Consider the following 9,109-nt stretch of genomic DNA (forward strand, 5'->3'; position numbering starts at 1 on the left):
ACACTATTAGGATAAAGTGTCGGGAGTACCCTGGCAGGTTGGGACCAAGGTGTGCTAAGGGTTCACGCTGTGGAAGAGATCTAAGGCCCAAGGGGCTCATTGGGGCAGGAAGAGCAAATGCCTTCCTGGAGTGGGGACATGAGAGAGACAAGAGACTGGGAGACAGAGCAAAACAGACAAGGCAGACACAGACAGAGAGAGATCCAGATGGCCAGGGTCTTTTAAAGGATGTTCTTGTTGAATAGTGGAAATGCGTAACTGGTACTGATCGTGGAAATATGCTGACGCGGAGTTACTCAGTAGCACGCTCACTGGCAGTGCACCCAGTTCACAGCATCCTCCCTTTTATTGTTAAAGGTGAAGGAACAGGAAGGGGTGACAGTGAGGCTGGAACTGAAGGTGTTTTCTTTAAACTGTTTCCTGCTGTTCAGGGTCTGTGAAATCTTTGGGGACCCAAGAAAGCTGGGATGCTGGCCAAGTCCTCGGAGAGCTAGCTATTTCACTTGCTGTCCAGGCTCTGTGGGACCATCTGGGGCTGGAAAGTACAGGCCTAGTCAGAGCAGTCTGCCTGCTGGACTGACCGTCTGGGGCTAGCTGCTTTGAAGCTGTCCAGGATGCAGATTGTGAGGGAACACCTGGACCTGACACATATTAGTAGGGACAGAAGATAATTCTTTTTTTCCCCCTGAGACAGGGTTTCTCTGGGCAGCCCTGGCTGTCCTGGAACTCACTCTGTAGACCAGGCTGACCTCGAACTCAGAAATCCGCCTGCCTCTGCCTCCCAAGTGCTGGGATTAAAGGCCTGTGCCACCACCGCCCAGCAATCAACTATTTTAAATGCTATATTCTGCAGAGCGCTGAAGCATTTGAGGACCATTACTGATTACATTCATTGAAAGTAGACTATCTGCTTATTTTTAGCTATTTGTTTTAGGCTTAACTATGGAAACGTACAGGAGGCTAACTAAATAAGGCTTATTCTGTGATTAATTACATTAGTACTTTGCATGACTACAAATATAGTCCTGAACACATTAAAGATCTTGGCCATTTAAAAGGTAACTTACTTCCTTGTCAAAATTATCCTTACAAGCTTGCAATAATTTAGAAGCTTTTGTAAAACTGAGTTTACATTCCATCCCTGAGTTGAGAGTTGGTGGTAGTGTGTCTTCAGGATGGCTGAACGGGGAGAGAAAGCCAGGAGGGAGTAGGAGACAAGGGATATATCCACATGGGTCTGTGGGATGCAAGCGTTAGAGCCATGTGCAGGACACAGCTGAAGAGTCAGAATCAAAGTCACAGATGATGCACACATTTCTTAGGAGGGTTAGATCAGCAGCTCGGTTAGGAGCAGACACTGCAGGGGACAATAGGTGTCTGTGCTGAGTGCTTACAGCTGCTGGCCTGCTCCTTTGCCACCCCCTACTCCTCCCTATCTTCCCATCCCCCCTTCACCCCACCACTTACACTGTGCTGCTGCTAAGACTCCCACTTTGCAACAAACTTAATAGACAGGGCATAGACAGAGTTTGGGGAGGCCTTGGAGCAAAGGAAAAAGAAAGGGAATGGAGGATTTAGTTTTCATGCGCCCCAGATCACTCATTGCCTAAGAGCAAAAGAAGATATCTGACTGTAGCATGTAGTTAAAAAACAAAACAAACAAACAAATAAACATACAAACAAAACTCCCAATCCATTACAAACTGGTTAGACACCAGGAAGGTTGTCTTGCCAACCCCCAGTGGCCAGCCCCCTGCAGCAGTCTTGCCCTGGTTCCCATGGTAAGCTTCTGCCGGCTGTGCACACTTCCCAGACCATCCATGGCTTGCGGCTAATCTACAGAAATCTGGCTGTTGCTCTTACTTCTTACCTGCTTAATTGATAACGCCCCAAAAGTGTAACATACCAGCTAAATTTATTACGGTAAATATCCACCAGCAAAGAACACAAAACTCAATTGATATAAATTCTAGGTGCATACCTAGATCAGGCAAATGTACCTACATTACTTTATTTCCCATCTATGAAATCCCCAGTTACTTACGGCCACATGCTTCAGTTCTGTCTTCTTATTCCTCCATGTCTTATCCTCTGTTCCTTCTCTCTTCTCCATCTCCCTTCCCCTCTCTAAACCTTTCAGCTCTTCCTTTCCTTCTACTGCCTAAAGAAAGACTCTAGCCTTATCTGACCAATTAAGATTTCAGTTCCTGCGGGGCAGTGATGGCACACACCTTTAATCCCAGCACTTGGGAGGCAGAGGCAGGCAGATTTCTGACTTTGAGGCCAGCCTGGTCTACAAAGTGAGTTCCAGGACAGCCAGGGCTATACAGAGAAACCCTGTCTCAGAAAACAAATAAAGAAGCAAACAAAGAAGAAAGATTTCACCTGACAACATCTGAGTACAGGCCCTCTTGAGGGAGCAGAACATGCAAAAAGCAATCCACAACATTTCTGCCTTTTTATTCAACTAAAAGGCTCTTTTCACTCAGTTGTAAACTGAGCACAATTGTTACCATTCTGTAATTTAGAAAGTATAAGATACACTTAACACCCAGTCCATCAATTTTGTCAATTTCAGCACTCTATTATTCATCCTAACTTAAAAATGCTTATAATTTTATACCTGTTATGTCTTGGTTTTAGATTTCATACAATCTGAAACCCATCTTTTCAAATCTGAAACATCTTTCTCAATGCTAAAGAGCTTGGCTTGGCTATGAGTGTACCACTAGTCTTCAACCCCAACAGAATTCTGAGAGGGATATAAAATTTACCTGAAAATATAGGAAGCACTCACACAGCTTCCAAAAGAGAAACAAATTGTAGAGGCAGCTGCCTAATTACATAGGCCACTGTTTTTCAACACATTGGAGCATCAGTCTGTGGCTGTTTGTCCCAGCATCATCTGACAGACCTTTCTAATACAGAATTTTGAAGGGCTGATTACTCTGTCCAGACAGAAATTATCAGTTGATGGACTATTCTGCATAATGTGTCCTTTCTCTGGACAGTATTTTTATCTGTAGATGAGTAGGCAATTTCTGCCCAGGAGCTACCTTGCCACAGGTACAAGGTCACTTGCAGGTGTAGATGCTGAGTTTCTTCTTTGAATTCAAGGATGGGGTGCTGTCAGGAGCAAACATGTCTCAACGACAAATGATTAAATAACATTTAATGTCATATTCTGTGGATTTCTGCCATTTTTGAAAAGTATCTATGTAAAGTAATCTGGACTGCTGCCCTAAAACGGCTCTCAGCTTTTTCTAATTAAAATATCTTGAAAAGCCAAGCTGTGGTGGCACACACCTGTAATCCCAGCACTCTGGTGTAGCTGCCCGCGCCACATGTGAACTGGAAACCTGAAAGAGAATTGTGGGGATAAACGGGAAGGCAACGAAAGAGAAATGAGTCAGGATGACATTTTGCCGATCAAGACTGACTTTACTATTATTTAGCCAATATATATAGTCTTTAGAAAACAACCCTGCCCCCCTCCCCCCCACATCAAGGAGAAGGCTTCGAATTCCTTGGTTCCTCTTCTCAGCGGGTGGCCGGCTTCAAGTCTCTTCTTCAAGGTCTCTGCTGGTCTCCAGGTGAGACTGCCCTGAGGCAGCCTTGGTTGTCAAGGTGAAAGCAGCTGTATGGTTCTCAATGGAACAAGGGCCGAGATAACACCAGCGGAAGGTTGGGGGCTGCCAGCCAGGAATGTCACAGCTTGAATGGGCTGAGAAGTCCAGCTCAATGCTGTGGGGGAAGGGACACTCTGGGAGGCAGAGGCAGGTGGATTTCTGAGTTCAAGGCCAGCCTGGTCTACAGAGTAAGTTCCAGGACAGCCAGGGCTATACAGAGAAACCCTGTCTCAAAAAAATCAAATCCAAAAAAACCAAAACCAAACCAAAACACAACAAAACAAAATACCTTTAACAATTAATTCACTTCTCAGGAGTTTGATATCTGACCTATAACATGAATGCTTAATCATCTAAAATCAGTTTATAATGGCACTTACAGAAGGACTGGGTATAAGCATTGTATTGTTAAATTTGTGTATCAGAAAAAGAAATTCATACCATGAAAACCTTCATTCTATACCAATGTAAGAAATTATAGCTTTAATTTTGTAACAAAATTAATACTTCTACCAAGTGAGATTATAGTTGTACAATCCTCCCTGTTCAAATTATGGCCATTGCTAAATTGCTGAGAAGGAAAACTAGAATAAGCACCTCCAGCCCCCAAACCCAGGAACTGGGATGAGGACTCTTCATAACTTCTTCCTGCTGAATGTGGGCGTTGAGATATCTTTAAGGGGTGGAAGAGTATGGAAAAATGAGAGAGTTGGTTAGACCTTAAGAAGGCCATGCCAGCAATTGTTATAGTCTCTGATGTCTAAGTTCTTATGGGATCCATCTGAAAGGTTGACTGCGACAAGACGACCTGGAATCCATGACATGGGGAGTGTACTGGCTAGTTTTGTGTGTCAACTTGACACAGGCTGGAGTTATCACAGAGAAAGGAGCTTCAGTTGGGGAAGTGCCTCCATGATATCCAGCTGTGGGGCATTTTCTCAATTAGTGATCAAGTGGTGAGGGCCCCTTGTGGGTGGTTCCACCTTTGGGCTGGTGCTCTTGGGTTCTATAAGAGAGCAAGCTGAGCAAGCCAGTAAGAAACATCCCTCCATGGCCTCTGCATCAGCTCCTGCTTCCTGACCTGCTTGAGTTCCAGTCCTGACTTCCTTTTGTGATGAGCTGCAACGTGGAAGTGTAAGCTCAATAAACCCTTTCCTCCCCAACTTGCTTCTTGGTCATGATGTTTGTGCAGGAATAGAAACCCTGACTAAGACAGGGAGTTCTAGCAGGCCAGTTCAGCATGTCTCATGATGACCCTCACCAAAGCTGTACCCTCTGCAATCTACAAACCTCAAGACAAAATTTAAGTACCATCAAGGTATGTGTATGGATTGTATTGGTTTGTGTAGGGTGTAGAGACAAGTTAGGCATGACATTTTGGTCCTCGTTTGAATATATGAAAGACAATCTTTATCATGCGCCAATTTTAATAGGATCCGATGATAATTTCTCATTCATACCATGTGAAGGATGGCACAAAGACTCTTTACCTGTTTTGTTTGATTCTCTTGAATCCGGTTCTTCACAAGGTCTCCCTCTGTCATATCTAATCCATATGACTCTGCAAGTTGTCCAGAGTCTAATCAGCTTTTCTAAAAACCCAAACACAAAGACTTCCCCAAATAAGTATGTCCTTTAGCCAGTAACTAGGAAAACTTTTAGCTTGATCTGTCTCCCATAGGAAGAAGATAAACAGAAAACTCAAAACCATACCCATCGTGATGTGAAACAATTTAAAACAAGTCAATTAAACAAATACTATTTAAGCCTTAAGAAATTCTGATTGATGGAATCAATCACCTGTACTTGTTTGTGGGTGTTCTGTCTTCCCCTCTCTCTCCTTCTCTCTCTCTCTCTCTCTCTCTCTCTCTCTCACTCTCTCTCCCACTCTCTCCCTCTCTCTCATAGACACCTACATACACACACACACACACACACACACACACACACACACACACACACACACAAAACAGAGAGAGAGAGAGAGAGAGAGAGAGAGAGAGAGAGAGAAGGGGAGGGAGTACAAGAGACCAGGAATAATCTTTGAGGCCATGTCAGACATGACAGAAATTTCCTGTGGAGCCCGGCTTAAGGATTTTCAGTATAAATACAGAGTGTGAAAGAAAGGCAGAGGCGCTTCCTCTCTTTGACTATAAACGGAATGAACTGCAGTCCAGAATTGGAGGGCTCCCTGTGATCCTGATCTTGAAGCTGAAGACCAAGGTTTGCGACCTGTATATTGGTATTTAGAGCTCTCTCTATTTTTTTTTTTTTTGTATTTGCTTTTTTTAAAAGTGTCTCTCTGGATTGCCCTGGCTGTCCTGGAAGTCACTCTGTAGATCAGGCTGGCCTCGAACTCTGAAACCAGCCTGCCTCTGCCTCCCAGAGTGATGGGATTACAGGCCTGTGCCACCACCTCTCGGCAGGTATTTAGATGAGTGGTAGTGGCCAGGAAAAGCTTAGGCCCAGGCTTGGTTGCACACACCTTTACTCTCAGGAGACTGAGGCAAGGGGTTCTGGGAGTTGAAGGTCAGCCTGGGGCAAAACAAGTCCCAGAATGGTGGGTGGGACACATCTTTAATCTCTGCCACACCTTCTGCTGGGGACCTAGATAAGGAGATTGGAAGCAGGAAGATTCACTCTTGTTCACCCGCGTGCAGTGACTTGCCAGCCCTTGAGTTGTAAAGGACTTCTACAGAAAGCCAGCTGGAACAACCAGCCTAGTGGGGACCCCCAGGTGCGACTGAGCAACTTCTAGATCCTTGGACTTGCTACTCACAGCTGACTGTTGTTGGAGAGTTGGGGGCACAGACTGGAAGTCATCTCAATCAATTCCCTCAACATCGAGAAGACGCTAGAGGAAGCTGATTGATCCAAGAAGACTGGATGTGTGCAGGTGAGATGGGCAGTTTAAGCCACTGAGAAGGACTTTCAGTCTGTTCATGGAAGGCCACCAAAGGAACTTTGGAATCTCACTCGAGCTTATGACTCTGGTGTTAGTAGTGTTTTCGCAGAGCTAGACGAATAGCGCCTCAGAACTGCTTTGAGTTAAGTCTGAACTTGCTTTCCTGACACCTGAAAAGACCCAAGGGGATCCAGTTTGTTGCAGGCCGCCTGTGTGGTGGGGGCCGGTTCTTGAAGTGCGTTTCTGAAGTCAGGCTGTGGGCCAGGTTCCCTGGCGTTCCTTCCGCGGCTATAGTCATGGCGGCCTCCAGGGTGTCCCGGAAACAGCGCCTTCCTAGAGTGGCCAAGGTGAGAAACAGAGCTCAGGCCGAGGTGCAGATCACAGTAGAGCAGCTCTTAAGAAGCTAAGGAGAGACAACTCGAGTTCCTCCCGCCTCCACCTGAGCAGAAGATCACAGACCAAGAGGAATTGGACGACTACAGACTATGCAAAAGGAAGACTTTTAAAAATAACCTAAGAACAAACAGGACTGCGATCAGCAACTGGATCAAATGCGCACAGTGGGAGGCAGGTCTAAAGGACATTGCAAGGGCTCGATCCATCTTTGAGCAAGCTTTAGCTGTCGACTACCGAAATCTCACCCTCTGGCTGAACTATGCAGGGATGGAAATGAAGAACTGGCAGCTCAACCACACCCGCAATCTCTGGGACCGTGCAGTCACAACTCTGCCACGAGTCAGCCAGCTGTGGTACAAGTACACAAACATGGAGGAGATGCTGGGCAACATGGCTGGCACTCAGGTGTTCGAGCGCTGGATGGAATGGCAGCCCGAGGAGCAGGCCTGGCACTCCTACATCAACCTGGAGCTGAGATACCAAGAGGTGGAGCGGGCCGCGCCCTTTATGAGCGCCTTGTGCTCGTGCACCCCGCCGTGAAGAACTGGATCAAGTTTGCTCGGTTTGAAGAGAGTCTACGAGAGAGCTGTCGACTTCTTCGGGGCTGAGCACATGGACGAACACCTCTAGGTGGCCTTTGCTAAATTTGAGGAAAAGCAGAAAGAATTTGAAAGGGCACGAGTCATCTACAAATATGCCCTGGACAGGATTTCCAAGCAGGAGGCCCAAGAACTCTGGAAAAACTATACCATGTTTGAGAAGAAGTTTGGCGAGCGCAGGGATCTGGAGGAGATCATCTTGAGCAAAAGGAGATTCCACTATGAAGAAGAAGTGAAGGTGCATCCCCACAATTATGATGCATGGCTTGATTATTTACGTTTGGTGGAGAGGGATGCGGAAGCTGACACCGTGCAGGAAGTCTATGAGAGAGCCATTGCCAACGTGCCCCCCATCCAGGAGAAGAGGCACTGGAAGCGCTACATCTACCTCTGGCTGAACTATGCACTCTATGAAGAGCAGGAGGCCAAAGATCCCGAGAGGACACGACAGGTCTATCAAGCGCCTCTGGAACTCATTCCTCACAAAAGCTTCACCTTTGCCAAGATGTGGTTATATTATGTGCGGTTTGAAATCAGACAGAAAAATCTGCCATGTACCAGAAGAGCTTTGGGAAGCTCCCTAGGCAAATGCCCAAAGAACAAGTTATTCAGAGGTTACATCGAACTGGAACTGCAGCTTCGAGAATTTGACAGATGCAGGAAGCTTTATGAAAAGTTTTTGGACTTTGGACCTGAAAATTGTACCTCGTTTGCTGAGTTAGAGACAATCCTGGGCAATGTGGGGAGAGCTTGGGCGATTTATGAATTGGCCGTCAGCCAGCCACGCTTGGACATGCCAGAGGTCCTTTGGAAATCCTATATTGATTTTGAGGTTGAGCAAGGAGAACCCGAGAGCGCGCGGACCCTTTACCGACAGTGGCTGTGGCGGACACAGCACGTCAGGGTCTGCATCAGTTTTGCTCAGTTTGAGTTATCTTCTGGGAAAGAAGCAGGTGTGACTGCGTGCAGACACATGTATGAAGAAGCTAACCAAGCCATGCGAAACCGTGAAGAAAAGGAAGAGAGGCTTCTGCTGCTGCAATCCTGGAGAAGGTTTGAAGATGAATTTGGGACAGCGTCAGACAAGGAGAGAGTGGACAAACTCATGCCACAAAAGGCCAGGAAGAGAAGAAAGGCCCAGGTCGCGGACGGGTCTGATGCGGCCTGGGAAGAGCACGATGGCTCCATCTTTCCAGAGGATGCTGCCAGCCAGCCTAACCTCAAGCTTCTGGCGATGGCCAAGCTTTGGAAGAAAGGGCAACAAGAAAGAGAGGCCGCCACACGTGATCCAGAGGGGGACATTGGTGAGAGGGAATCCTCGTCTTTTTCAGTGCTGTAACTGCTGTAGAGCTCTCTTAAAAATGGCCCTGTCGTGACTGCCCTCCTGAAGACTCAACAAGCACCTGGGTCTGATGCAGATATGTTTGCATACAACCAATGGACAGAAGCTGCTGCCCGTAGGGGTTGAATTAGGGGAAAGGTGGAGGAAGCTGAGGAAGTTGGTGACACTGTTGGAGGACCTGCAGTCTCAAGGAACCTGGACCCCGTGATCTCTCACCCTCTGGAACAGCAATGGGGCT

The 9,109-nt window shown here is 46.6% G+C and overlaps 1 pseudogene; it reads left to right on the forward strand.

Annotated features, from left to right (window-relative positions):
* The first annotated feature begins 6,830 nt into the window (after positions 1-6,830).
* Positions 6,831-8,868, forward strand: LOC127677920 (crooked neck-like protein 1; annotated as a pseudogene).
* The last annotated feature ends 241 nt before the right edge of the window (positions 8,869-9,109 follow it).

This window comes from Apodemus sylvaticus, chromosome 2, assembly GCF_947179515.1.
Source record: "Apodemus sylvaticus chromosome 2, mApoSyl1.1, whole genome shotgun sequence".
NCBI lineage: Eukaryota > Metazoa > Chordata > Mammalia > Rodentia > Muridae > Apodemus > Apodemus sylvaticus.